We start from the raw sequence: 6628 nt of genomic DNA, 5'->3' as shown, positions 1-6628 counted from the left end.
ATGCTGACTTTAGGCTTTTAGACTCCAGAACTAAGAATAAGTTTCTATTGTTTTGAACCACATAGCTTGTGGTAATTTGTTATAGCAGTCTCAGGAAACTAATATATTCACATAAGAGGCATCATGGTTTGATACACACATATACACACACACACACATATATGTATATATGTATGTATATATGTATATATACACACATATATATGCATATATATACACACATATATATGCATATATATATATATATAGTCATTTTGTTGTTGTCTGTCTATGTCCCCAACCAAGGATTCTTAACCTGGGATCTATGGACTACAGAATACAGCAGATCTATTGATTTGAGAAAGAAAATATCTCATGTTTATTTTGCTAAATCTTACTGAAACTCAGCTTCTCCTTTTATTAGGTATGTAGAATGTAAACAATAAAAGTATGAGCTGTACTTGTGACTTTGTCACCAACAGAAATCACAGATATTTTTGCAATATATAGTTTTTTCAAGTATCTCACTATATTTTATTGACTCATCCCTACCTCAAAATTTATTAGACTCACAACTAGATCTTGTTATTTAATGCATTAATAAAGAAACACATATATTATTATATCACAAATGTGTTTTTAATTATTTTCTAATTACTGCAATATAATTAATTTCCTTTGTAATTATAAGTATTTTATGTTTTATATGCTTTAAACATTATTCTGAGAAAGGGTCCATAGACCTCCCCACCTGGAGAGTCAAAGGGGACTGTGACATGAAAAAGATTAAGACCCTTGCACTAGACTCCATCTCCAGAAAGGCTGAGATTATGTATGTTTTGCTCACCATCATAACCTGAACTTCTAGAAGAGTATCTGCTATATAAAAGGGGCTTGATAAATATTTATTGGATAAATAAATGAATTAGTGAGTGAATCATCAAAAACCTGTAAAAATAGGACAGAGAAAGGAAATTCAACACCAAGAACTGGTCTTTCTACCAAGAGGTCAACACACAGGAAAGAATAATCTAGAATTCCCACAGAGAACGTTGTTTAGTACTTTAGCCAGAAGTATAGAACAAGTCATTCATTTTGAAGAAATTTATCCTCTTGACCAAGCCAGTAATTTCTTATGGACCTAAGAAAAGGAAAGAAATATTAGTCTAGGCAGCCAGTGTTCCAATTATCTATTGCTATGTAACAAACCACCCCAAACTTTGTGACATAAACAACCATTTTGTTGTGCTTATGAATTCTGCAGGTTAGGATTTCAAATGGCACAGCAGGGATGGCTTGTCCCTTCTCTATAATGTCCCTGTTCCACAATGTGCCTCAGGTAAGAAGTCTTGAATGGCTGGGTGAATTCATGGCTGGGGTCTGGAATAATCTAGAAACTTCTTAACTTACATACCTGGTGCCTGGGCTGAGATGATTCAAAAGTTGAGATTCTCTGGGATGGTTGACCAAAGCATCTACATATGGCCTCTTCTTGTGGCTTAGGCTTCCCTCAGAATGACAGCTAGGTTCTGAAAGGGAGTGTCCTGAGAGAGAGTATTTAGAAAATAAAGATTTTAAGAGACATAGAAAAAGCTGTATGGAATTTGATGACTAAGCCTCAGAAGTCATATACGTAATATACTTCCATCATACTCTATTGGACAAAACAAGCCTGCCTAGATTCAAGGGGAGGGTACCCAGATTCCCATCTCTAAATGAGAGGAGTGTCAAAGAATCTAAAGCTTTTTTTTAAACTACCACAGCCAGGTTGAGATAAGGGGTGTTAAAGGTAAATTATCTATGTATTTGAAACCTTATAAGAACTTCCCTCGAATGAGCTGAACCTTCACTGAATGCAGATTAAGCTCTAAATGTTTGATATCGATTAAGTTCAGGAATGACTGAAGTGATTGTTACTGCCACATCCAGAAGATGAAATGGAAGGGAAGGCAGCTGAAATATTAATCTATGGAGGCCTGTCTTTTCATGGGGTCTTATAAATTATACAAAGCAAGTCACTGGTTCTAAGTGGATTAGCTGCCCATCATGTAGGGAAGGTCATGGCCCATGCTCTAGTTAAGGAAGATTGTTTCCCTCCAGTTTAAATGATAATATATCTAGAGAAATTTTGAACTCAAATGCAAGTAGGCAAACTAAGCTGAAATTTCTTATCATGAAACCAATTAAATTTTTTTCTCTTTGGTGGAGAATAATAGTTTCTTAAACTCTGAAAGAAGTGAAAAATAAACCAAAATTTTAGTTAGTTGCCATCATAGAATTTAAACTTAACTAGCTTTCGAAATCCTTCTAGGAGCCTGCTTGGATTCAATGACTTCATAGTGGTCCATCCAAGTCTTTGAAAATTAATAGATGATTGGCATAATGCTATTAGCATGATGACTTTCACAATTATGGGATCATATATTGTATTTGAAGAGTTCTTTAAATTTTTAGAGGAAACTTAACAGCTATTATTTCATTTTATCTTCATAATCACACCATAAGATAGGAAGGACTAGTAAGTTCATCTTACAGATAAAGAAAATGAGGCACTAAGATGTTTAACAAATTGTCCTCGTTGGCCAACAACGTCTTGGCAGACCAGACCCTAAAATCAACACTCTGAGCCTAGTTCCAGTTAACTAGATCATATTAATCCTGCAATTGCTACTATGGTGCCTGAGGGAACACAAGTTCCATGCTAGTGATGTTCATGGCTCCTCCCCAGATGCAAAATCCTAAAGATCACAGACCAAAGGATGAGAAAGAAGAAATGAGAATTCCTTCTTAATCAGCTTGTCTTTCCATGTCCTCTAGGCATACCCTAAACCTTTCAGGGCCTATGCCTCCTCAGAGCTGCTTTGAACTACATATAATAAAAGTCACCAAAGAAACATTCCTTAGATGCCTCTCTGTATACTGCTCTTTGCAACTAACAATTAACCTGGACAAACTCCTTCTTAGAGTTCATAATTTAGTTTCTGGAGCCATATAGTCATCTTGTGAGTCACTTCAGTCCTTCTTTCTCTCTACCTTCCATGTCTAACTCATCATCAAATCCTTTCTAGTTTTCATAAACATGTCTCTCAGCCATGGGTTTACTGGTCAATGTTTAACGACTGATTCTACCCCAAAACAAATAAAAAAACTACCGACTCTGATTTGTAGTGTTCACCAATTTCTCTGGTGTACATACCTTCACCCATACTGATTTCAAACTGCCAATATGACGTCTGTTAACATGAAGGTGAGGAAGAGATATACACGATCCGCTCTTGCAAGCCAGTTCAGCCAGCTCCAGCACACCGCTGACTCATCCTTCCTCTCCTCTAACTCCTTGTTATTGTTTAGTGATTTTAGTTTATATTCAATCACTTTCCAGTAGAATGTATGCAGTATCTTTCCAGCTAGTCTGTCTCTGGTTTTGTAATCTTGCCATACCTACCCATGTTCCACCTGGTTACCATTAAACAGCCAAAGGGATTTTCTAAAATCATATATCTTATCAGATCTCCTTGCTGCTTGAGGCCCAAACTTGGTCCCTTTGCCCAGTACAAATCCTGTGATCCATAGAAAGATACACAAGTTCCTTCAAGGTCTAGAGAAGTGGTTCTCAAGGCCAGCTGCACATTAGAGTCACCTGAGGATTCTGTCTTTATTTAATTCTTAAAATGTTTTGTTCATCATGACGTTTTTGCATCGATTTTCATTTTTTAAATATTGCATTAAAATATTACTTATTTTGATTATTGAATGTTTTGGTGTCACCTTAAATTTTATACCCAAGGCATGTACCTCACTCATTTCACTCTAGGTTCCCCCCGCCACCTGGAAAACTTTTTAAAATCCCTGTGTCAAAGCAGCAAGGCATGGGTAATTTTAAAGTTCCCTGGTTGTTTCTAAATGCACTTGGAGAACCAGTGGTCTACCTTTCCTGACTTCTTGGCTTTGTCTTTTGCCACATATCCCAACATTTTGCAATCTAGCAGTACTAAATGGCTTGTAGATCCTTTAGCACACCATGCAGCTTCATACCTCCAAGCATTTGTATTTGCTGTTCTCTCTACTTGCAACATTCTTACTCCCTCTGTTACCTATTGAAGCATTATTTTTTATTCCAAACATTCTCTAATAAGCTTTCCTGGGCTTCTTCCACCCTGCAGTATTAATCACTCACTATATTAGTCATCTATTGCTTTGTAACAGATTACCAAAAAAATTAGCAGCTTAAAGCAACACACATTTCTTACCTCCTGATGGACTGTAGGTCAGGAGTCTGGGCATGGCTTAGCTGGGTTCTCTTCTTAAAAGTCTTTCATGAGGCTGCAATCAAGATGTCAGGCAGGCATGGGGGCTCATCTGAAACCTCAGCCCTCCTCACTTTCAGTCTTTCTTGGGGGGTTATTGTCAGTCATTGCTTCCCCTTCTGACCTTCCTGACCTTCTCAGGGTTACCTCCTACCCAAAAACAATTTCTCAGACTCCTTTTCCAGGTGGCTTCCAGGCAGGTTCTTCTAATGGGAAGAAGTGGTAGGTGATTGGGAAGGTGAGAAGGAGATAGAAGACTTTTTTTTTTATTTATAGTGGCATCTTTATCAGCAGTGGGCAACTCCATGATCCAGCAACTTTGATGATTTCAGAGGGGAGTCTTTGGAGTTTCAGCAGTGGCTCTGTTCTAGCAAATGCTCCAGCCATGTCAGTGGTAAACAGGCCCCTGGGCTCTGGTGACATGTCTCCTGCTCTCTGTTGCTCAGCCTAGGGGTGTCTATGATTTTCTGCAGTTAGTTACTAATCTCTGGGTAACCTTATGTCACAGGTTGGATTGTCTGGAATGTGATACTGACAGGAGTTTGGAATATAGGATATTTATTAAGGATTAACATCTGTAGGAGGAGCAGGAGACAGCAGGATTGGGTAGAGGGAGAAGTCAAACTGTGATGCTAGTCTAACCAAGCCTTGACCAACACCATAGGAGATCTGAAGTATATAGGGCCCATCATAGTTATCCGGCAGTGGACCAAAATGGTGCCCCAGGACAGCATGGAATTGGGCAAGCACTCTCTGCAGCTGAGGCCGACCCTGAAATGGGCCGACAGCTGGAAGCTCTTTGCCACCAGCATCCTTAACATTCCCAGCACCTGGGACAAGTCCTTCCTTGAGGGGGGTTCTGGGTGGAGCATCACAGTGCCCACCTCACGTCTCTGCCTATCAAATACTTTTGTAACCAATTCTATGTATTGATTTTCCTCTGTTTTGAAATACATAGAGTGTTTTGTGCTGTCCTAGATACAAAAGGTATAGTGTCAACTTTAAAATGAGAAAGTCATGATTCAAGGGCAGTTACTACCAGACCATAGGAGCAAACAAAAGCTCTTAATGATAATGGAAAAATCTCAGAAAGAGAGAGAAGGGCTAGAGGTCCTTCTCACATACCTACGAGGGTCAAACATAGGGAAAGCAGGAATGGAGGGAATTAAAAACACCAAGAAAGATTTGGATGGTTCTAAGAATGGAGCAAGAGTGTTGCTCTTTGTTTCCTAAGGAAAATTGCAAGCTCCTTAGAGTTAGCCCCATATTTAGTATGATACCGGTGCACTGTAGTCCCCCAAAGGTGGTAATTTAAATTGGAAGAAGGAACAAGAAGGAAGAGGGAAAGACACATACAGACCAGTTAGCCCCCATTAGAAACTGTCTGAGATGCTCCACCTAGTGACTAATAGAGGCAGGAAAATGTGGTTTTGATTTTGCCACATTGCCACTCCAAATAAAATAGCATTCTGTTTATCAGGAAGAAGGGGAGAATGGATACTCAGTAGGCAATTAGCAGTCTTTGCCACAGATGTTGATAGTAAATTGGCAAATTTTGAGTATATATATTTTTTTGTCAAAATTAAATGCTGACATCATTATGGTAGTCCCCTTGATTTTTAAAGCATCGTATTGGTCTGTGAAATCCAAAATCCAGACCCAGTGGTCTTTAATCATTTTTCTATATAAGCTTGAACTAAGATACACAACTCTTTGATAAAAAATAGTGAATGTGACAAAATCATCTAGGCTGAATTGTTGACGGAAAAAGATTCCAGGAGACTTGCCCGCCATCTACACAGCCTTACCTCCTGTTTCACTCAAGTGATCAAGTTTTAATTATGGCCTTTGGAGACACTTCTGCTGTTCCAGAAAGAAGTCCTTGGGCCTTCTGGGGGCTCTCCATTCTTCCACTCCATCTCCTGCTCCCACTCACCTTGTCCTGTACTCCATTCATCCTTACTGGCCTGCCTTTCCTGGCATTATCCAACATTTTGCCTCCATGCCCTTCCTTGAGCTGGGCCTACTGCCTGTCATATTTCTTGCCAATCTCTTATGGTCATGTGGGAAAATACTTTCCATCTCTCTGGGCTCAACTCAAATGCCACTTTCTCTACAAAAGTTTTTGCGTTCCCTCCAGCTTGATGTAATCCCTCTTGTATGAGCGCCCAGAGAACTTTCTTGGTACCTCTATTAGGACAAGCATTATGCTTAATCCATGTTATTGTTATTTGGGTATATACCTGATTCTTTTAGGTGAGCATCTTTGTCTTACTTATCATGGTAACCCCAGAACCTAGAATAGTACTTGTTACATAGAATATACTCAATACATATTTGTT

General features: G+C 38.9%; 1 long non-coding RNA gene across 2 annotated transcripts; it reads right to left on the bottom strand.

Annotated features, from left to right (window-relative positions):
• Positions 1–640: 640 nt before the first annotated feature.
• On the bottom strand, positions 641–4384 carry LOC120619081 (uncharacterized). Of its 2 annotated transcripts, none has more exons than XR_005657350.1 (3): positions 4230–4384; positions 1394–1523; positions 641–1120 (listed from the first exon to the last, which is right to left on the bottom strand). It is a non-coding gene; the product is annotated as an uncharacterized LOC120619081 (long non-coding RNA). The 2 variants fall into 2 exon arrangements; XR_005657351.1 differs by lacking the exon at positions 4230–4384 and adding an exon at positions 3176–3353.
• Positions 4385–6628: the final 2244 nt, after the last annotated feature.

Source organism: Pteropus medius, unplaced genomic scaffold (assembly GCF_902729225.1).
Source record: "Pteropus medius unplaced genomic scaffold, Ma_sr-lr_union100, whole genome shotgun sequence".
Taxonomy (NCBI): Eukaryota; Metazoa; Chordata; class Mammalia; order Chiroptera; family Pteropodidae; genus Pteropus; species Pteropus medius.
This window is presented reverse-complemented; position numbering and strand designations above follow the sequence as displayed.